The 22,539-nt window shown below is 47.5% G+C and overlaps 1 long non-coding RNA gene and 1 other non-coding gene across 2 annotated transcripts in view; one reads left to right on the top strand and one right to left on the bottom strand.

Moving 5' to 3' along the window:
• Positions 1 to 4,255: 4,255 nt before the first annotated feature.
• LOC118891585 lies at positions 4,256 to 4,362 on the bottom strand. The gene has a single exon (XR_005019138.1). It is a non-coding gene; the product is annotated as a U6 spliceosomal RNA (small nuclear RNA).
• A 343-nt stretch (positions 4,363 to 4,705) lies between these two features.
• Positions 4,706 to 22,539, top strand: part of LOC118891220 — a 38,264-nt gene continuing 20,430 nt past the window's right edge. The window contains exons 1-2 of the long non-coding RNA XR_005018912.1: positions 4,706 to 5,912; positions 6,096 to 6,244. This is a non-coding gene — a long non-coding RNA (uncharacterized LOC118891220). The remainder of the gene's footprint in view (positions 5,913 to 6,095; positions 6,245 to 22,539) is intronic.

Genomic DNA, 22,539 nt, shown 5'->3' with positions numbered 1-22,539 from the left:
GCGCAGATGCGCTCCCGCCTGCCTCGCCGCTAGCTGAACGGAGGGAGCCCTGGCGGTTTTTGAAGTTCCGTGCATTTTAGTCCCAGCGGGTTTAAGGACGTCGAGGAGCCCAAGGAGGAAGGTGAGATATGCCTCCCGCTGGAATCCGGGGGGGACGGCCGCGGTTGCCGAGGCCTTACCTCTCCACGGGCCTCCCCCTTCGGCCTCAGTTTCCACAGGGCACCCGCTGCTTGGGCTACAGATAAATGAAGGAAACAGCAGCGCGCTTTTTGGAGGGGGAGGAGAGTGTGGGAAAGCGCACGGTCCCGGGAATCATTTGGTCCTGGTATCAAATTTCCCCTCCTTACCTGACTAGCAGAGGTACCGTGTCTTGCCCTTAAGTCTTCCTAGGCCTTTCTCTCGGCCTCTAAAATAATATTCAGGCCTTCGTCCCCGGCGGCTCGTGGACGCGCTCTGGGAGGAAGCAAGCGCAGGGCATCGCTCCGCAGCCTGGACCCGCGCGCCCCGACGACCCTGCCCTCCGACACCCCAGGACTCTCACTGCGCGTCCCCGGGCGGCCCGGCAGAGACCCTGGAGGCGGGCGTTCTGTGCCCAGCCGCCGGGCGAGCAGCAGGGGCCCGGGAGCCCTCGGCTGCGCCGGTGGGGAAGTTTCGTGGCGGGTCGTCCGGAGGGCCCGGGGCGGAGCTGGCGAGCAGGGGCGCGCTCTGGGCCTCCGGGAAGGGGCACAGGCGGGGAGACCCGCCGCGCGATCGAGGCAGGAAGCCAGGCCCCGGAGCACCCTGCGCTGGGGCTCCGAGCCCTCGTGTCCCAGGTTATTCCGAGGGCTAGACCCAGAGGGGACTGAGAGAATGGCCGGGTAAACTGTGAGGTGTCGCTGACGGATGAACTCGCCTCGGGACACGCGATCTCCCTCCAGGGACCCTCCAGGGAGCGGGAACTTTTCCTATGGGTGGAACCAACCAGATCAGTCCTTCACTTTACCAAAGGTGAAACTGAGGTCCAGAGAGAGACATGCGTCCCTAGGGAGTGCCAGGGGCGAGCGGAGCTGGGACCTGGCGGGGAGCGCGGGTTGGGAGAGCAAACGCGCCTTTGCCTCCTGGGCGGAACCGCTTCTTAGGAACCGGCACTTTCTCTGTAAAATGGGATCAACAGTTACTACCCAGGCAGGAAGTTACTGCGTCGCTGCGGCCCACACAGAGGAACCTGGCAAACATTCCTTTTCACCTTTCCTTTTCTAATTCCACAAAGTGGGGAAAAGAGCCGTAGGCAGTTGGGGCCAGGCGGAAAGGGCGCCCCACCTGGACCGGAATCTCTTTGGATTGGAAGTGTAGGCGGATGCGACCCAGAAAGCTCTCGCAAAAACCCTCCTGGGCTCCGATTCCCTTCAGAAGTGGTTTGTTTCCCTCAAATGTTAATAACCAAACGATTGGTATGGATGTAATTATCAATAATTATACGAATTATTGCTGATTGCGGGGCTCGTAGCTACTTTAATTAGTTTACCAGATTCTAATTAAGTTAAATGAAACATTAATAGGGAAAATATGCTTTGAAAAAAAACCCAGGAATTTTGAAGTCTTTTCCTCGCCACAACGTTGCCACCTTGCGACACATTTTAGGCATTACAGCCAGCGTCCGAAGACCCCAGACTAGGGAGCCTTGTCTTAGGGAGAAAAAGTGGGGCTTGGGGAATGGGGAGCCGGCTGTTCTTTCGTGGTGTTTGTTCCTCACCTCGGCTCCCGGTGGTACTCAAGGAGGTCGGGCTCTGGAGTCCGAGGTCTGGGGGTGAAGAACGAGGTAAACATGCCTCTTCAACCTCCCACTCCTTTTTCAGCGGAGGAAGGCTCTGGGGAGGCTCGTTGGGGCAGGTGATGTCTATCTTCACCTGTCCCAGCAAATCCAGGGTGATAAACTGAGCGAAGCTGGAGGAGCAGATGGAAACAGCATCAAGCTGCTTGCTTTTTCACTCCCCTGGGAGAAACCAGTAGGTCGATCCCCACCTTCGTTTCCTCTGCAATTCAGCGTAACATATCGGCAAGAGACACCTGGAAGATCTCTGGATTCCTGGGAGTAACCTCTGTGTTCCTGTGGCACTTGGTTAATGAAGGTAATAGAGTGCTCACCTCCCTGAGTTATCCTTGGTGTTTCCATTTCTCATAGGCTGTAAGTGCCTCGGCAATCGGGGCCACATCTTGCCCTTCCTTGTAACCTCCAACACAGGGCCCAATGCATCGCAGGTACTCAACAGATGTCTAGATGAATAGGTTCCAACTTTGTTGTTCATCTGGGTGCTGGAAATTTCTGAGGGAAGGAATCCCTAGGTGCTTCTGGGCAGCAGCTACCGGGAAGCAGTTTAGCTCATTTGCATAGTTAATTAAACACAGGCTTACTGCTCAGAATATCCTTCATCAATAAGATTAGTCTTGGGGGTCAGGTGTCAGGTGAGGGATTGTCAACCTAGAACAGGAAAGCTTTCTTCCTCTTGCCACTGCATCCCGAAGAGGGTGCTCCTTCACTCCCTCTAATTTTGCAAGGTCACTGGGCACACACATTCCCAGCTACCCTGATCTAAAGTCTAGCCTTGATCCTTTACAAAAATGTGACTCCTGTCCTTGAATTTAGACCACCAACAAAAGCAGAACTGGACCTGCATATTCTTTGCATTAATTCTAAACAGCCTCATGTCCCACTCTATGCCCCCACAGGGAGCACAGTGTTTGGTTAAGAGCACAGACTCTACAGCCAGATTTCCTGTGTCTCAATCCCTTCTCTGACACTGACTAGTTATGTGACATTGGTTGGGCAAGTTGTTGAATCTCTCTGTGCCTCAGCTTCCTCATCTATAACATGAGGGGGAAAAGGATACCTACTTCATAGAACTGTGCAGAGCCCTGAAAGTCAGCTAGGTCTTTGGCTTTTACAGCACTAGGAATTGCTTGTGTCTTTTGTAGTTTTTGCTCTGAGACCAGGGTTATGCCAAGAAGAGGGACGAAGGATGACGAGTTTCTTTAGAAGGAGAGAGAGCCAAACCACCATTGGTCATTTCCTTGTTGGGCATCCCAGAAAGTGACCTTTAAAACTACTCACCCAATTACCCAGGTGGCCTCCAAGGAACCAGGCATTTTTGGGGGGAGAAAAGAAAGCCAAAGATTGTCCTCTAACTCCATGAACTGGAGGCCGTGAGCCGAGGAGGCGCAATGAGAGGTCCCACGGATCCCTATTCTTGGCTGTTACCTGGAAAGGATCATTTCACCTCCACTGAAGAGAACAGAAATGGATCCTTGATGGTACGCTGCTCGGCAGCTCCGAGCACCCGGCGGGAGAGGGCCCGCCGCTGACCTGGCGAGGCCCTGGGGCTCCAAGACTGTCCTTGTGCCTTGACTGAGCAGAGCACAGAGCCTGGGAGCGGTGCGGCCGCTGGAGACAGACCAACCCGGCTCGCAGCGGCTGCGGAGACCGCCAGGCGGACTACGCGCGTGCTCGGGCACCAGCAAAGCATATGCACCAACATTTTTCTCCTGGAAAGAAATTGGTACCTCAAAAAACACTGACGAACACATCACAGGAAATCTGAACTTTGTTGGCCTTTTTTCCCTTCTCATCTTACTCATTAGGACTGCTTTTTGCAATTGAATTACCTGGGGGCAGGACCTGGGTCTTTTCAGGGTCTGTGCCTCTAGAGGTCTTATCAGGCCTTGTTTCAGCTACTTACACGATCATGCCCAGGTGGCTTTACCTCTCAGTGTCTCCTGTGAAATGGTGGCAGTAATACCCACAAGGCAGGGCTGTCAGGAATATTAAAATGAGATACTGGTGAAGGCCCTGGCCCATAGATGTTCAATAAGATGTGCATTATTATTACTTTATTTATTTTTTTAAGATTCAGAGGCAGCATGAGGAGTCAGTCTTGTTCCAAGTTCCTGGTATGGTACAACGTATGTTTATGGTAGCACTAAGGTCCTGTTGTGTTTTGGACGTGAAACGGATCAACTTTGGCAAGGCCATTTCCTTAAGTGTAAGGTACAGTAGAACTCAGGATAATGCAGAGGGAAGCAGAAGCAAGATTTGAAAGGTTGAAGACTGGGGCCCGAGAGCCAGATGTGAAAAGCACAGCAAAGCGATAAATCTGACTGCCCACACTTTTACTCCATCTCCAGGGACTACAGTTTCCTTTGTGTCAAACAAAAAGTAGAACCTGTATGTGAAAAGTGTTTGCATGAACGTGCAAACTGTGCACCTGGTAAACTCAGGGACAAAAATATGGAACGCTTCACGAATTTGCGTGTCATCCTTGCGCAGGGGCCATGCTAATCTTCTCTGTATCGTTCCAATTTTAGTATATGTGCTGCCGAAGCGAGCACAACAGTACTCTCTTCTCCGACGTTTATAAAGCTAAGAATATAAAATCTTTTACGGTTATGGTGACTACACTGTAGCCCTCTTTTAAAAATTTCACAATATACAAGACGTTTTGACCTTTCGTATCACACATACTCTCATGTCTTTGTGATTACGGCCAAGTTAAAGTTAATAGTCTCCATAACCTTCTTACATTCTATATGCAAATAAAGGGACCATGGGAAATTGGCCCTCGGCCCGCCCGACCTGTGCGCGCCTAGCGGACGGCGCCGGGAGACACGCTCGGTCACGTGGTGCGCGGTGCTAGCGCGCCTCTTCCGCGCCGGCCGGGCTGAGTGCGTAAGGGTCTGCCTCGGGTCTTCCCGGCGCGGCGGAGGGGAATGTGGCAGCGCTGTGGTCCGCCAACTAGGCGTGACGGCGTGTGCGGGGCGAGAATGCTTTTTTGGGACGAGGGCCCGTGGTGCCAGTGAGGTCCCCACAGGAGTGCGGTCCGGGACCCCGAAACGCTTGCGAACCGATGGTCGGGCTGAGACCCGTGACCCCCGCGAGGGCTGGAGCAGCCGACCGTGAACCGGAAGGGGCGGGGCTGGGGCGGCCGTGGGCACCAGCTCCGGAGCGGCAGTGACTTGCCGCTGCTTCCCCCGGGACTCTCAGGACCATTGCCACTTGAAGCCAAGGGGAAGAGGGAGGGTGTCCTCTGTGGGGGCCAGGCTTTGCATAGAGTGACTCGGGAGTGGTGGCGGTCTGGGAAAGGTCACCACCCTTTGATCCAGTCCTGGGGCAGACACTTAACCTGGTCAGTGCCCTCCCCCGCCAGTTTGCAGGTTAGAAAACTGAGCCTCTAGTTGGTTAAACTATCAAGGCCAAAATTATCCTGCCAGTGGTGAAAGAAGTTGGGATTTGGATGCAAGTCTGGTTTCAAAGACTGATCTTTTCCTCTTCACAGTGGAACTCGAGAGAGAAAAGATTTGGGACCAGGAGCGTAGTCTGCCCTTTTCCTCTTAAGCAATACTCCCAAGGTCTTATCAGCTCAAACTTTCATTCCTGCTTTCATTTCTTCAACAGCTGTAGAGCACCTATGACGTGAGCGCTGGGGCAGCAGGGGTCATGGAGCTTCCATTCCAGCAAGGGGGGAGAGCATTCTCAGTGCTGAGACAGAGTAGAAAGAACATGCGGTATAGAGCATGGCTGGGTAATGAAGCCCACTTCAGTGGGTAGACAGGAGGGAGGGGACAGTTGAGTTGTCACTTGATGATAGGGATGCAGCCCTGAGAGGACAGGACAGAGAGTTTCAGGCAGAGGAAGACCTTGGAGTCACGTGAGTCAGCTTCACCCATCTGGGCCAGTCCTTCAGGGGAGGGGACGCTGTGGAGGTAGTTGGTGCTCCAGGCTGAGGTCTGGCTCCATACTGTGAACCCATCTCAGCTCCAGCCAGGGAGCACCTGGCCTGGCCTTTGGGGACTTTGGAGCTCCTCCCCTCACCTGTCTTCAGTGAAATGGAAATCAGGTGCAGGCAGCCCAACTTCTCATCTGACTTCTCTCTAAATAAGCGGTAAGCAAACACAAACCTCAGAATGCTAATATGGCCTTTATTGAGTGAAAAGAGCTAATTTGGGCAATGATGTTTCCCTCAGATTTACAAAAGGGAATTGCAAATAACCAAAAAGCGTATTAGCGTTGATGGGAGATGATGCTAATCTTCAATTAGCATCCACGTTTTTCTTCATTTGTTTAGGAGAGCCTTTTCGACACAGTCGATGCGCACACGTCATGGTGACAGGTACATCTTGTGGGTTCATAACTGCCTTACTGCGGAAACCAGCAGGAGATGGACCAGGTTGTTTGCTGTTTCTGGCTACTTGAGCTTGTGTTATTTTGAACCAGGTGGGTTTTTGTTCTGTTTGTTTCTTCTTATTGAGCAGTTGTGGTATAGAGGTGAGAGATCTGAATTTTAGTTCCCATTCCTCCCTGCACCTGTGTTTGTGACCTTGACCAACTCCCTGGACCTCTCTGGTCCTGTTTTATCTTCTGCCAAGTGAGGAAAGTGCCCTACTGACGATCTTTAACATTTCTGTCAGCTTTGACTGGCTGTGATTTTTGTAACTGGGTAAATGAAGAACTTTTTCAAGACTATAATTAGCAAGATGTTAAAATTCAACACTGCTTTTGTTTTCTGCTTTAGAAGAGTACAGCATGGTGGTCATCCTTGGGGCATAGAGGATCCCAGGAACAGTCCACAGGGGCTGTTGTGGACCTAGGGTCTAGGACCTGCTGAACCATACACTGCCTTCTCCTGAGCCCTGAAGGCCCAGCAAGAAGGAGGAGTGGGGGTGGGGGCATGAGACGGCTCCGTTTCCTTTTTAGCTACTACGGGGACTGTTTTAGCTACAATGGAATGTTTTTCACAGGTCTTTTTTTTTTTTTCCTCCTTTACTGAGCTACTATGGGCACTGTTTCCAGTCGTTTGGGTTTGAGTTACCGGAGGCCCTGGTTAAAATTGCAGTTACGGACTTCCCTGGTAATGTAGTGGTTAAGAATCTGCCTGCCAATGCAGGGGACACGGTTCGAGCCCTGGTCCGGGAAGATCCCACATGCCGCGGAGCAACTACACCCGTGCGCCACAACTACTGAGCCTGCGCTCCGCAGCAAGAGAAGCCACCTCAATGAGAAGCCTGCGCACCACAGAGAAGAGTAGCCCCCGCTCGCCGTAACTAGAGAAAGCCCGCGCGCAGCAACGAAGACCCAATGCAGCCAAAAATAAATAAAATTTAAAAAAAAATTGCAGTTACCTTGCTGGGAAGGGACACCACATAGACTAACTCCTGTTTACTCAGCTTAGCATGAGTCCCTGCCCTTTAAGATCAACACAGGATCTTATGATGTACTGTTTCATTTTAATGTCTCTGAGAGATAAGCACAAGGGAGTTTATTATTCCTGATTTGTTGATGGGGAAAACCTAAGGCTAGAGAGGTAAAGCTAGTCAGTGACACTGGAATTTGCTCTCGGATCTCTCTGACTCCAAGTGCTAACTTTGTACCCAGAAGGAATATGGGAATACAGTTTGAAGGGTTCTAGGAAGCTCTCTCTCAAATCTCTCTCTTTGCTGCCTTAAATTCATATTTTTTTGAGTTGTTGCTATCTTAAGGCTTCACTGTGATTTTCGTACACGCTGAAAGAGTGGTCAAAAAGAATTGCCAAGTCCAAGTACAGAGCTGACCAGCTTCTCTGTGGCTCTGTCAGTTTCTCTATGTGGGGTTACAGGGTTGGAGAAGTGTGATACCCCTTCCAAATCCTTGCTGCACCAGAGTCCAGACATCACTCACCCCCCAGGTTACTCTGACAGCAGCTGTGGAGCAGGGGAAAAACTGCAATGGCTTTGAGCCAAGAAGAGTCGTGTGATGTCCCGGGAATGAGCCTCAGTTTCCTCATCTCTAAAATGGAAGTAAGGATTTCCCTGCTTGCTCTACAGGGTCGTGAGGCCCAATGAGAAATCCCACTGTAAAGTGCTGTACAGCAAAAGATAGGAATATTTTCTGGTCAGACACCCATCTGAGCCCCAGGCAGTTAAGTGCTTCCCTTACCTGGTGAGCGAGGCATTTGTGCATCAGGAACAGACCTACAAAATATGAGCACCAAGATGAACCATCACATTGTATTAATATTTTCACACCACTTAACTCTCATTAAAATGTACTTTGCTGAATTTAATATGTGATTTCAAATGACACAACATATTAAGTGCTTAATATACTAGAAATTATGAAACTATTATAGTTGATGCCATATGAAATAATTAGACTGAATTAAACTTTAGCAGCCAAGGGAAGGAAAGACTTCAACTTATAACATCTTAAAGTAGCTTAATCCACCACTGTCATCCCCAAAATAAACATCCAGAAGTTAGGATCTTTAAGTAAAAATGGAAACTTAATCTGTACTTACACCCAGCTCTTCTAGGATTTGGTGATGCGGAGTGCTGTTGCCTTTGGGAGCTGAGGGGCCCTGGAACCCACCCCGGGGCTGTCAGGGTTACAGCTTCAGCAGCCTCTTGCCCTGGGGCCTGGGTGGAGGGTGACTTGCATGGCTGGAGTTGGGAGTAAGGCCTTCTACTGAAGTGACAGATTGGTTTTTTTTTTTTTTTTTTTTTGGCTGCGTTGGGTCTTCGTTGCTGCGTGCGGGCTTTTCTCTAGTTGCAGTGAGCGGGGGCTACTCTTCGTTGCGGTGCGCGGGCTTTTCATCGCGGTGGTTTCTCTTGTTGCGGAGCACGGGCTCTAGGCACGCTGGCTTCAGTGGTTGTGGCACATGGGCTCAGTAGTTGTGGCTCATGGGCTCTAGAGCGCAGGCTCAGTAGTTGTGGCGCACGGGCTCAGCTGCTCCACGGCATGTGGGATCTTCCCGGACCAGGGCTCGAACCCGTGTCCCCTGCATTGGCAGGCGGACTCCCAACCACTGCGCCACCAGGGAAGCCCCGACAGAGTGGTCTTTGACCCCACTTAGCCCCTTGACAGATTCAAAATAAAAACAAACCCACTTTATTTAACATTTATTGAGTGCTTCCTTTATGCCAGCATTTTATATGTGTTTTCTCATTTAATCCTCACAATACACCCATGTGATAAGCCCCCGTTTTCAGATGAGGGAACTGAGGCTCAGAAAAAGTGAACCATATAAGGCCTTAAAGTCGGAACCCGAAGTGTTCTCTCCTACGTCCCACGCAGCCTCCTCCTTATTGTGTAGGGCTGTGTGTGTGGGTGTGTACACCACTCCCCATTTTAATAATGGTTCCATGACCAAACACATTAACCTGCTGTCTGACAGTGACCCATATCTTTATCACGTTCCAGTCACGGAGCAAGACTTGAGAGCCTCACTTTGAACAGGATGCAGTCTGGCTGACTTGCACAGGAAGTTCTCTGTGAATGCTAGCTGCTAATTCCATTCAAAAAGAATGAATTCACTGCCTCCTGAGTATCCTGACATTTACCTACATGTAGCTGTCATAAACAAGACAACTTCTTGGGGAGTAAGGAATAGTTCCTATCATAGGGAGTACCTAATTTGATAGCTATTTAAGACACTGTATCTCAGTTACTCATATCAGTATGAAATACTTATCCAGTGGGCTATTTGAAAAATATAAATTTGAGTGTGGATATTTAAATATGTTAGAATTTACCGATCAGAAAAATGATTTTAATGGAAGCAGGAAAACTTAGCTCCAGCAAACAGATGTTTATAATTAACTGAAAACATGTGTTTTCCCTAAGTATCAGGATTAGGTTGTGCCTCATATAATAGAAAACCAAATAACAGTGACTTTAAGATGACAGAGGCTAATTTCTCTCTTGCATGAAACAAATTGTCTTTCAAAGTCTGGTCTGATGGCTCCACTTTGTCACAGAGCCAGGCAAGATCTTTTATCCTTTAAGGCAACAACTCATGGTCCAAGATGGCTGCAGGAGCTCCAAGTTCCAGGTGTCAAGAAGGCAGCAAAGGCAAAGGGTGCATGTTACTTCCCTGAATAAAATCTGTAAATAAGAAAGAGGAAGAGAATGGCAATGAATGGGCAGATAGCAGTCCTTGACATAATGACCTGGCAATCAGGTGGCAGTCAGTAATTGTTATTCTTAGCTGGTGCTTTTCCTTTCTGCAGAGCATCAAGAAGGGGATGGAAAGTAATAGTCACTAACAGCATACAGAGTTCCAGGGATCACGCTGGACGTTGCACATGATCTCCTTCAATTATCATGTCCTGTGTGGGTGGCATAGCAGCAGGTCAGGCAGGAGAAGATGTTGTGACTTGGGGTGAGACTCTATCCACATTTGGAGGTAGAAAGTTGAAGGGGGAGAGTTGGAATGTTTGCATAGGAAGCCCAGGGGCTTCTGGGAAGAAAGAGATTAAACCTCTAACACTTGTTTTCTGAGATAAAAGTTATCAAAAAATTTCAGGGTGAATCAGATTGTACTGACCAAGGTCAAGTGACAGGAAAGTTAATACTATGCCCTTAAAATAAACGATAATAAAATAAAATTGCCATGAGTGCAGAAAGTGAAGAGATTCAAAAATTAAAAAGATAATAGAAAAACTGGCGAAAGACTTGAACAGGCACTTCACAGAATGGCAGCTAGAGATGGCCAGTGTGAAAATGTACTTAACCCCATCGGTCATCAGGGAAATGCAAAGTAACCACCCCACAATTAACCCTGGCAGGTCTGATGATACCAAGTGCTGGTGAGGAGTAGAGCAATGAGATGTGAGGCTGTATGGCTGGGCTAAGAAGAAACTGGTGCAGCCACTTTGGAAAATTGTCCACATACCTTCTAAAATTGAAGATAAACTTACCCTATGAGTCAGTTGATCCATTTCTAGTTGTAAACCCTAAAGAAACTCATGCACACTTGCACCAAGTTACACATAAAAGAATATTCAAAGCATCATTATTTGTAATGGCCCCCAAACTGGAAACAACTCAAGTACCCATCAACAGCAGAATGGATAAATACATTGTGGTGTATTCATGCAATAGATGACCACGCAATGATGAAAATGAGTGAACCACAGTTACATCCAGTGTTAGGCTCAACTGTAGCTCCCCTACCCTACCAAATTCAAATGTTGAAGCCCTAACCCCTATACTTCAGAGTGTGACCATGTTTAATTACATAGGTAATTAATTAAAATGAGGTCATATAGGTGGGCCCTCATCCAATATAGCTGATGTCCTTATAGGAAGAGGAAATTTGGACACAGACACATACAGAGGGAAGATAATATGAAGAATCAGGGAGAAGACAGCCATCTATCGACAAGCCAAGGAGACCTGAAGCAGAGCCCTCAGGTCTGCTCAGAACGAACCTCATAGCCCTCAGAACGAACCAACCCTGCTGACACCTTGATCTTGGACTTCTAGCCTCTAGAACTGTGAGAAAATAAATTTCTTTTGTTTAAGCCAGCCAGTCTGTGTTTCTTTGGTATGGCAGCTCTAGCAAACACATATACTCGGCCACATGGATGAATCTTATAAACATGATATTGAGTGAAAGAAGACAAAAAGAATATATACAAAATTTACCATTTCTATAAATTTCAAAATTAGGCAAAACTAAACTATTGTTTAGGGACGCAAAAATAGATTGTAAAAAATGATAAGGAAAGCAAGGAAGGGGTTACCATGAATGACAAGAAAATGGAAAGGAACACATGAAGGCTTCTGGGATGGCAACTAAATATTTTATTCACTTGGGCGCTGGTTACTCAGGTGTTCTTCCTATAATTAGTCATTGAATTGAACCTTTGTGTGTTTATTTATAATAAACTTCCCAATGTTTATTTATAATAAAATGTTGTAAAAGCAAGAAGGAGAAGGAAGTGGAGGAGGAGGAGGGAGGAGGGAGGAGGGAGGAGGGGGAGAAAGAGGGAGAGAAGGGGAAGGGGAAGAAATAAAGTGAAAGAAACCAAGGGCTGACTTCTTACCAAGTGTGTTGGTCTAAGGGTCTGTAACCACAACTGTCTGTGAATGGAGGGTCTGAGGGTCAGGTGCTGGCTCTCAGTACATCACCTGAGCCTAGAATCTCATACCTTCCCCTAGAGGAGTCTTAGGAGCTTTGTAAGCTAGGGAAAGCCACTGCATTTCTCTGAGGTTTGTTTCTTCATCTCTGGACTGGGGAAACCTCCCTGAATGCTGTAAGGCTCTTTCTCTTGCTAAGTCGGGTCGCTGCTCAGATGTTACCTTCTCCAGGAGGCCTCCCTGACCACTTCTTGACAATGGCACCTCCTTTTATTCTTTTCCCCTTTATTTTTCTTCATAATACTTAATACTGGTGATAGGTATTTATCACTGAAATTATGTCAAATATTTGTTTATTTGTTCACGAAGAGCTTGATTTTTGTTTACCACTGTATCCCCAGTGCCTAGAACAGTGTTTGGCACAGAGTAGGTGCTCAGTAAGTATTTGCAGAGTTACAAAGATTAGATAAGCTAATGCTCTGTAGTGCCTGGCCCCGAGGAGGGACCTAATAAATGCTGATCCCCTTCCCCCCCTTTTAGCTGAGACCCCCACTCATGTTTCCTGGGGCTGGACTCCACCAGCCCCCTGTCTCGTTTCTGCCTCCCCTCCAAGCTGGGACTGAGAAAATGCCCACAACTCACCCCCTGACCGTTAGCAACATTTCACCTTAGGTAAGGTCAGAAACCTTGAAGTCCTCGGGGCTGGGGTCTCCTGCATGACGACGCCTCATCCTGGGCCACTGTTTTCCCCTGAACCCAATGTGACCCGTTTCATCTGCCCTCTCCCCTCGCCCCTCCTGAGGGTCACAGCCTCCCTGCCCCAGGGGAGGGGGCCTTCCCCTCCAAGTGGCTAGCTGCCCCAGGAAGACCAGGCTCTGAATGCTGACGGCGCTTTGGGCGTGTGGAGACTTTCCTCCGTTTATAGTTAACTGTTGTGGGCTCAGAGGGAGGCCCTGCAGACTTGCCATAAAGCCTCCTCCGTTCCTCCATCAGCGTTAAGTGCTCCCTCCTCCCTGTCTTGCCATGCGGCACCGATATTTAGCACTTATTTCCTTGTGCCTTCCATTAGCTGTGTACTTGCTTGCTCCCTGCCCCCCTCCCCGGGCCGTGAGCGCCTCTCCAGGGCTGGGGCCAGGCTTTATTCATTACTGTGCTCTGAGCACGTAGCACAGCACCTGATGTTTCATTGACAGTTTTTAAAAAACGTCTCCTAAGATAATAAGACGTTAGACTTAAGATGGCATTAAACAACCTTCCTAGATAGACCATCTCCCAACTTCCCAATTTGAAAGCTAATTAAGACATAGGAAAAGATAAAAACTCAGAACCTTTCAGAAAAAGTAGCAAATGATTGGCAGGAGTCCGGGAGGAATTTTCCCTAATGATGTGCCAGTGGGCTGGGCAAGATGGCATGGTTGGTGGCCTGAGCATGCTTTGCCCTCTAATCTGGCCTAGAACCTTCAGACAGGAAGCATGTAGGGGGAATGTTTGACCCTCACTCCCTGTTCGGGGTTGTTCCAGCCAGAAAACTGGGCAGCTCCTCCTCTCACGAAGGTATGGCTTCCTGAGGTGGTCACTTCTGTCTGCCCTGGGCCCTACCGTTAGCCCACATCCATCTGGAGACTTAAGAGGCAGGGAGCTGAGTGGAACTGGCAAGAGGTCTGTCTGGAAGGCGTGCTTGCCTAATGTGCAGATGCCACAGATGGAAAGGGTGTATCTTTATTTAGCTATAGCTTATATACAGTAATATGGGTGCATTGTAGTAATGAAATTGTATTAACTCAGTTGGAGGGTCTTTGGCTTTTAGTAGAGGAGCGTAATGCATTTATATTTATTCTGGCATGTTTGGTCTTATTTTCATGTTTGGGCTTTATTTTCGTGTTTTGGTCTATGCTTTCTCTTTTTTGTGTTTCTCTTGTTTTTTGCCTTCTATGATATGTATGATTTGTTTTTTATCTTCTGTGATTTGGAAAGTGTACAGCTTATTGTTTTAATTCTGTTAACACCTTCCAGATTATAAAACACTTTCTTGGACCCATGTTTCTCCAACTCTCAAATTCAAGAAAAATCTATAATTTTTTTCCTCCCTTACAAAGTAAGCTGAGAAGTTTCCCAGCTGCCTACTTCCATGCCTCTCCATTAAAGGCTCAATTATCATATCTCTCTTTTTAAAAACTACATAGGTCTTCTTTTTTCAAAAATGGGAATTCGTCATTCAAATTTTAACCGTGTTTATGATATTTATATTGAATTCTCTATGCTTATACTGCATGTTCCAGTCACTATGGCTGCATATATTGCTCCCCGAAACCTTAATGGCTTAAAACAGTAATCATTTACTATCTCTTGCAGTCTCTGTGCATCAGGACCTTAGACAGGGTGTGGCGGGGACGGCCTGTCTCTCCGCCATGATGTTGGAGGCCTCAGCAGGAAGGCTCAGAGGCTTGAGTCTCTAGCTTGGCCTGAATCATCTGAAGGTTTGTTCATCCACCCATGGTTGGTGCTGGCTGTCACCCAGCTGGGGGCCTGGCTGGGGCTAGTAACCAGAACGCCACACACGGCCTCTTGTGCAGCCTGCACTTCTTCGAAATGCAGGGGCTGAGTTCCAAGGGCAAGCATCCCCCAAGAGAGAGATCCAGGTGGAAGCCGTACTATGGATAATTTGATGACCTAATCTCGGACACGATTCGTTGTCACTTCTGCTGCATCCTGTTGGTTGGGGCAGTTATAAAGGTCCACCCAGATCGAATGGAAGTATGTCAATATCATTACATAAGATGAGCAAGTGGGATGCTCACATACATACATACATGTACACAAACATGTACATATACATACACATTACATACATACATATGTTGGTGTGGTCATACTTGAGAAATATAATCAGCCACACTGCATTTCCTTAAATTCTTGATTTTGACTTATGTTTCAGTGGGTTGGAGTCTATCTGTACTTAAGTAATTTGAGTAATTCTTTCAGGAAGATTGCATGAGTGAATATCTGAAAGCATCCATAAAGTCTTAATGTGTAGCGTGTAAACTGCCATCTTCCATCTTATTTTAAAAATTGTAAAAGTAATACAGGTCCATTGTAAATAATTCAAATATTGCAAAAAACCAAACAAACCTCCAAACCCATAGGTAATGAAAAATCCTTCATCACTCCACCTTCCAGAGATAAAGACTGTTAACACTTTGGCATATATTCCTGTAGATTTTTCTATAAACATTTTAGCATATATTAGCATCACTATAAAATGGGATTGTACCATCCATATTGTTTTTTAGCTCGCTTGATGGCGTGGATTCCCTTTCTACCCCGCTTTTATAAGTGATCTGTGAGTGTCTCCTCCTGGCAGTCATGAGCAGCCTGGCCAGCTAGATCTGGTATATTCATATCTGAGATTGTATGATGCCTTCATCCTTGAATAGCAATCCAACTATGTGGGATTTTCTTGGGTCGCAACCTTTCACAGTACAATGAATGAGTCCAGCCAGCAGCAGACATGTTTAGGGACCTGCAGAAATTCAGTCCAGTGGGCGTTCAATTGACTTCCTTCCCCACTGTGCAAGAAGCCAGTTTTGACTCCATTTACACATTCATCTCAATATTCCTATAAACGTGTCTATAAATGTGCCTGTTCTGTACTTTTGCCTTTGAATTGGTTATAGCATCTTCCTGGGTCCCTGGTTAATAATGAGTTAAAGAATATCTTTAAATGTGTTCAGTTTGTTTCTGTATAAGAGTCATGATTGTAACTTTAAAAAAATTATCTTTCTTGAAAAGTTGGGAAATGGTGTATTCAGCATGATCTATAACAATGTAGCAGGCATGATATGATGCTACTATGTCTTTCTCTTTCTGACTTCACTTAGTTTGATAATCTCTGGGTCCATCCATGTTGCTGCAAATGGCATTATTTAATTCTTTTTGATGGCTGAGTAATATTCCATTGTGTGTATGTACGTATGTGTGTGTATATATATATATATATATATATATATATATATATATACCACACCTTCTTTATCCATTCATCTGTTGATGGACATTTAGGTTGTTTCCATGTCTTGGCTATTGTGATTAGTGCTGTTATGAACACAGGGGTGCCTGTAACTTTTCTAATTATAATTTTTGTCTGGGTATGTGCCCAGGAATGGGATTGCTGGATCATATGGCAACTCTATTTTTAGTTTTTTGAGGAACCTCCATACTGTTTTCCATAGTGGCTGCACCAGTTTACATTCCCACCAACAGTGTAGGAGGGTTCCCTTTCTCCACACCCTCTCCAGCATTTGTTATTTGTAGACTTTTAATGCTGGCCATTCTGACCAGTGTTAGGTGGTACCTCATTGTAGTTTTGATTTGTATTTCTCTAATAATTAGCAATGCTGAGCATCTTTTCATGTGCCTCTTGGCCATCTGTATGTCTTCTTTGGAGAAATGTCTATTTAGGTCTTCTGCCCATTTTTGGATTGTGTTGTTTGTTTTTTTTGTTGTTGGATATGATGCTACTATGGACAATAGAAAGCAAATATATATATATATATATATATATGCAGTATGATTAAAACTGCATTTAACATTCATAAGAAAATAGACTGGAAAAGGTATACCAAAGTAATGTATTAGACTACTTGATACTTTTCCTTACTATATTTTCCAAAAGATTTTACATATGAATGATGCTACCTTTGTTACAGAAGTCCAGTGAGGCTCCAGTCTGAGCCTTTGTTTTATTGATGGAGTAACGATTGTTTATGGATTGTGAGGGGCTGGAGAGAGGGGCATCCCATTCCCTGCACAGCTACAGGGTTCCGCGCTGCTGGAGAGTGAGGGGGGCATACGATGATAGTAAAAGCAATAATAAAATAATGAGTATGTATATTGTCCCAGGAATTGTGCTAAGCAGTATCTAATTTAACCCTCACAACAGTCCTTTGAAGTAGGTGCTATTGGTATTCCCATTCTACAGATGAGGAACTGAGGGAGTCAGGAAACTTAGGCTAGGTAACTTGTCCAACTAACACATGGTGAAGCAGGAATTGAAACTCAAGAATTGAACGTGATACCCTGCATCACGTGAGAAACAATTGGAAAGGAAATCCTGGGATGCCTTTCTGAAAAATCACCCCCATTCCTGAATCCAAGCCCTCAGAATCAGTTTATTCAGGAAACATCTCCTGAACTTCCTCTGTGTCCCAGGCCCTGAGGATAAGACATGGCCGAGTCTTCAAGTCAGTCACGAGCTAGGATGAGCTGGCGGGAATGGAAGCAGGAAGGGAGGGCGCTGTGGGAGCACAAATGAGGGGCACCCGTGGGGCAGGGGTAGGTGCTTCCAGGAGGGGGTGACAGCCAACTTGAGTCTCAAAGGAGGGCAGAGCCAGCCTGGTAAAGGGGGTGAGGGAGTGGTAAGGGCATTCATGGCAGAAGAAAGGCCAGAGCAGAGGGGTAACAAAGACACACCAGAGAAGCGCTCATTCTAGCGCTGCTGTCCCCTACCTCCAGTGCCCCTGCCATCACCTTCCCCAGTTACAGAAAGCCATTTTGTTCAGTGGGAAGTGGGCGCAGTTGGTTGTTGGGGGTGGGTACCTGAACATGCCAATCAGAGCCCATTTTTCTTCAAGATGTTTGGACTTGGGTCAGATCATCTCTCCCCGAGGGTTAATGGTGTAAGATGCAGCCTGGGGCGGGTGGAAGCAGTGATGTGCAGAGGGTGTGTCAGGCGAGTGGGGAGAGGCTGTGCGAGGTCTGAGCGGTGGCCCTACGCATCCCTGCGATCCAGCTGTCTGCCCAGCATGGGGTTCCATGCCACATGCCAGGTCATCTTAATCTAGTTCCCATTTCCTTTAGATTGTCCACATTGGGTTCCTGTCACCTGTAATGAAAGATCCCTGCCTGACACAGTCTCCGAGTTGGTCAGACTGAGTAGAGGGTCACTTCACCTGACTCAGAGAGGCTGATTTGTAGATCAGGAAGCCAACTGATTCATTTACCAGGAGAAATTCAACTGCTCATTGGATCATCCTTTCAAGTCATGATTGCTGGTGTCTCCTTTTCCTGGAGAAAAAGCACATGGATTGACAAAGGGATGCTTGGAACCTTCTTGGTGAGCAGGCCCCTGTGCCAGCGGTGATTTTTGCGGCTAGTGGCATCGGGCTAGGGCGATCCTAGCCAAGAAGGGCAATCCTCATGCCAAGAAGGAAGAAGGTTGTCAAAGAGGCTGTGCAACGGGGTGGGCTGGCCAGGGGTACTGCTGGGACCACAGCCTGGGCTTGTCACACTGGCGTCCTCTTCTCTCTGGTCATTCAGACCACCCTCTTCAGTCAGCACCTTCCTGCAGGCGAAGCTCAGGACCCATGAGTGGGCTCAAGTGCCTGAAGATGATGACACTTCCATCCTGGCTTCCCAAACTGTAGCCTCAGGCCACCTGGACGCAGCTACTCCTGACGCCTCTGAGGGCAGCTGTCCTGTCCAAGCCCCTGCAAGAAGCAGATCATGTAACCTCATCCACCCAACCCTGAGCAACAGAGGCGCCCTAGTGGGCTGCCTGTCAGAGGCCTGGCAGGGCACAGGCAGGGCAGTCAGTGACTTGGGGCCTGGCTTGAAAACACAGGCTGGCTCTGGGGAGGGGTCTTAAAAGACCCAAAGGAAGCTGCAGTTCGTGGTGGGCTCTACGGCTGGAGGTTGGGTAGACTCAGGGGCTGGGGTGGCCGCAAGTGTCCAGGTGCCAGCTGAAGTTACCGGGGAGTAGAGATTGTGGGTGAGAAAGAAGGATGGGTAGGAAGAGAAACAGAGTGGGGGCCATAGAGACAGACAGACAGACAGATTGGCTAACAGAGAGACGGTAGCTGAATCCCAGAACTTCCCTGTTTCTGGTCCTTCCCTAGACTTGACTAGGGGACTTCACAGTATCTTCAGGGCCACCACCCTGCCTTACCAAAAGTGTTGGTAAATCCCAACACTTTTCCTAGGTGATGCCAGCACATCGCTGATACGCTCCATCAAACGGAAAGCCGCAACCGAGCAGGCCATTTCTGCTGCTGGCTGGGCTGCTCCCTTGGACGATGACTTATGATTTTACTCTTGGAGGGAACTTTCAACTTCAGGTTGGGGTCTCCTTGCTGTCTTCGTATGTGCAGGTTGGAATCTTGTCAACCACTGAAACCCACAGATGTGTGACCTGGGCCTCACTATCCTCACCTCTTAAATGGCCATCCTGCAGCCTGCTCCATTATGACAGCGTTGAACTTCATCTGAACCCTGTGCTCCCAAAAGGCAGCTATATTAAGAAATTCCTGGGACTTCCCTGGTGGCGCAGCATTTAAGAATCCGCCTGCCAATGCAGGGGACACAGGTTCGATCCCTGGTCCGGGAAGATCCCACATGCCGCAGAGCAACTAAGCCCGTGTGCCACAACTACTGAGCCTGCGCTCTAGATTCCGTGAGCCACAACAACTGAGCCCGCGTGCCTAGAGCCCGTGCTCTGTAACAAGAAAAGCCACCTCAATGAGAAGATTGCACACCGCAACGAAGACCCAATGCAGCCAAAAATAAATAAATAAATAAATAAATACTTGAAACGATAAAAAAGATCCTGTAATAGGAGAACGAATGAACGAAAAAAATTCTCCCACCTCTTTAAGCTCTGGGGATACAGGACAACCTTGCTCTCGCATATGCCAAGAAAACAACCCGTCTACATCCTTTCTTGCTATTCCCACGAGACTGGTTGATGACTCCCTGGTTCACCTGCCTCTCTAAAACCTCAGGCCCCTTCCTTTTGTTTGAGAGGGTTCTCATTAATGAACTTTCTCTCTACTGCAATAGCCTGCATAAAATCTCTGTCATTGTCTGGTGCCTTTTGCTTTAACGATTACTAGAAGCTGTTGTAAGCATCTATTGGGTGGGGCATCTGGAGTCCCAGGTTCCAGTCCTGGTTCACCCAGGCCTGGCTTCCCGTTCTGCCAGGTTTCAGTCTTCGTTGAGAGCTCCCTAAGGGCCCCTTACTTTCAGGATGTGAGTGGCAACTCAGCCTCTGCACGGGGAGGCGGGGCCTATACAGCAGCTGTAATATTCGCATGCCGCCACCAGAGGGCGGCGGCTCCGCGGAAGAAGGCCCTGGCCGCTGCACCCGCTCGCTCCCGCAGAGCCTTTAAAATGCGCTTTGGAAGTGGAAGCCAGGTAGTGTTTTCAGCTCTCGAGTGCTTTCCCCTGGTACACGCCGTTGCACTCCAGGCATTTCTTTTTTGCTCCCACCTCCGGAGAGTCCTCCTCCGCCGATGTCAGTCAGAAGACTCTTGAGTGAGCTGGAGGGGGCCCAAAAGCCAGCCTCGAGCCTCTGGGCCTCTAGCGCTTGTCTGGGGACCATGTCCCTTCCCTTCTTGCGGCCCTCTGGCCCCCTTCTCTATGTAAGACAAGTTGAAGAATCCTTCAGGCTGCAGGGAAATGGGGAGGAGAGGCAGAAGGGAGGAGTCCAAGGAGGACTGCTTCGGGGGCAGCACTTAACCAGTCACTGCCATCAGCCAGTTGAAGCATCACAATGTCTCCTTAAAGTGGGCAAGGCAAGAGCTGTTACCCAGTGTGAAGGATGGGGAAACAGGCTCCCAGAGAGAAAAAGGGATTAGCCTCTGGTAGCACAGCTAGTAAATGGCAGAAATAGGACAAGAACTCGGTTATCCAGACCCCAAACCAGGAGCCCTTGGGGTGGCCAGGCACACACAGACAGAGATGGTTCACCACTTGGCAAAATTAAACATGGGCTGCTCCAACAGAAAGGGGCCCTGGACATCCTTCAGGGTGGAAACCAAAATACAGCCATTGAGAGGACTCAAATTGTCGAGTTTTAAGTATTGATGTGGTGAGATGATCACATTTGCTTTTTCAAGTGTATATGTCTACATGCACATTTGAAAAGCAAATATAAATACCAAAGCCAAATATAAATTAAAATCAAATATAGGGACTTCCCTGGTGGAGGAGTGGTTAAGAATCCACCTGCCAATGCAGGGGACACGGGTTCGAGCCCTGGTCCGGGAAGATCCCACATGCTACAAAGCAACTAAGCCTGTGTGCCACAACTACTGAGCCTGGGATCTAGAGCCCACGAGCCACAACTACTGAGCCCGCACACCACAACTACTGAAGCTTGCGTGCCCTAGACCCTGTGTGCCACAACTACTGAGCCCATGTGCTGCAACTACTGAAGCCCCTGCGCCTAGAGCCTGTGCTCCACAACAAGAGAAGCCACCGCAAGGAGAAGCCCACGCACCACAAGGAAGAGTAGCCCCTGCTCGCCGCAACTAGAGGAAGCGCATGAGCAACAACAAAGACCCAATGCAGCCAAAAATAAAAATAAAAAACAAACAACAAAAGCAAATATAAAGCAGCCAGACTGTACACAGTGGGCTGTCTCTGGTGGTTGGAATAGCAGTAGTGGGAGGAGGGTTTTCATTTTCTCTGGATTGTTCAAATTGTTCATTACTCACATATATAAACCAGAACGGAGAAGAATGATTCCGTATTTCTGTTGGACAAAAAGTAATACCTCCTTGTTAAAGAGTTAGAAAGTACAAAAGGGTATGAAGAAAATGAAATTCATCAGTAACCCATCTTCCTCCCCATAGATATTGATGTTTTCCTTTCTAGTTGGTTTCTTTCTCTACAAAACGTGAATAACAGTATTAACTGTAGAGGAATGTTGTGAAGATTGAGGGAGAGGGTGTATATAATAGCTAACATTCCAGAAGCGTTAGCCATTTTTATATATAACAAAATCAGTACCGTACTGTATATATTTTTTATATGCTGCTGTTTTCACTTACAACATTGCTTCATGAACAGTTCCCCATGTCAACTCTTCTTTAAAAATGATATTTTTAGTGACTGCATGAAATTTCATTATATTTAAGTACAGTTTATTTAACCGATCCCCGATCATTGAACCTTTAGATTGTTTCCAATTTTTGCTGTTAAAATAACAGTGAGATTAACATTTTTAAACATCTCTCCTTGTCAGCATTTCTGATTACTTCCTTAGATGGATTTCTGGAGGTAGGATTACTGGGACAAAGGGTGCAAATATTTTTCAGGCTTTTGATTCAGGTTACCAAATTGCTTCCCAGAATGATCTTGCCAATTTACACTCCCACCTGCCGAGTGTGAGAATGCCTGTCCCACAGCACACAAAGGAGGGATTTTTTGGCGATGGGTGAGATTTGATTATGTTGCTGGTCTGAGGAGAAGGAGCCCTGTAGGGAGGGAGGGTTTAAATTTTAGGAGAGAGAGAGGATGTAGAAAGGAGTGAGGTCCCTGGGAGAAAGGGATGGGGTTTTGAAGCACACTTAGAGGAATTGTCTTGGATTTAAGAAGGAACACCTCGTTTTCTGAGATGGGTGGAAAGAGGTGTGATTGGGTGTGGATGTACAGTCACTGTAAGTAGGTAGGTGAGATTCAGGAGACCTAGTCTCTAGGGGTCCCCTTTGCTCAGTAAAGTAGGAGGCTGAGTCATCTATTCCAAGGTAAAAGGTGAGTGCTAAGGAGGAGACTTGAGGTAGGGCTGAGGGACACCACCCTTTTACTTCCAGGGAGTAAAAGTGTTGACAGTCCAATTGAAGTGGATGACCTTGAGTTTGTGGTGGCACTGTTCTTTTTTTTTTTTTTTATAA

Source organism: Balaenoptera musculus, chromosome 2 (assembly GCF_009873245.2).
Source record: "Balaenoptera musculus isolate JJ_BM4_2016_0621 chromosome 2, mBalMus1.pri.v3, whole genome shotgun sequence".
NCBI classification, from domain to species: Eukaryota; Metazoa; Chordata; class Mammalia; order Artiodactyla; family Balaenopteridae; genus Balaenoptera; species Balaenoptera musculus.
Note: the sequence above shows the minus strand (reverse complement) of the source record. Positions and strands in the feature narration are given on the sequence as shown.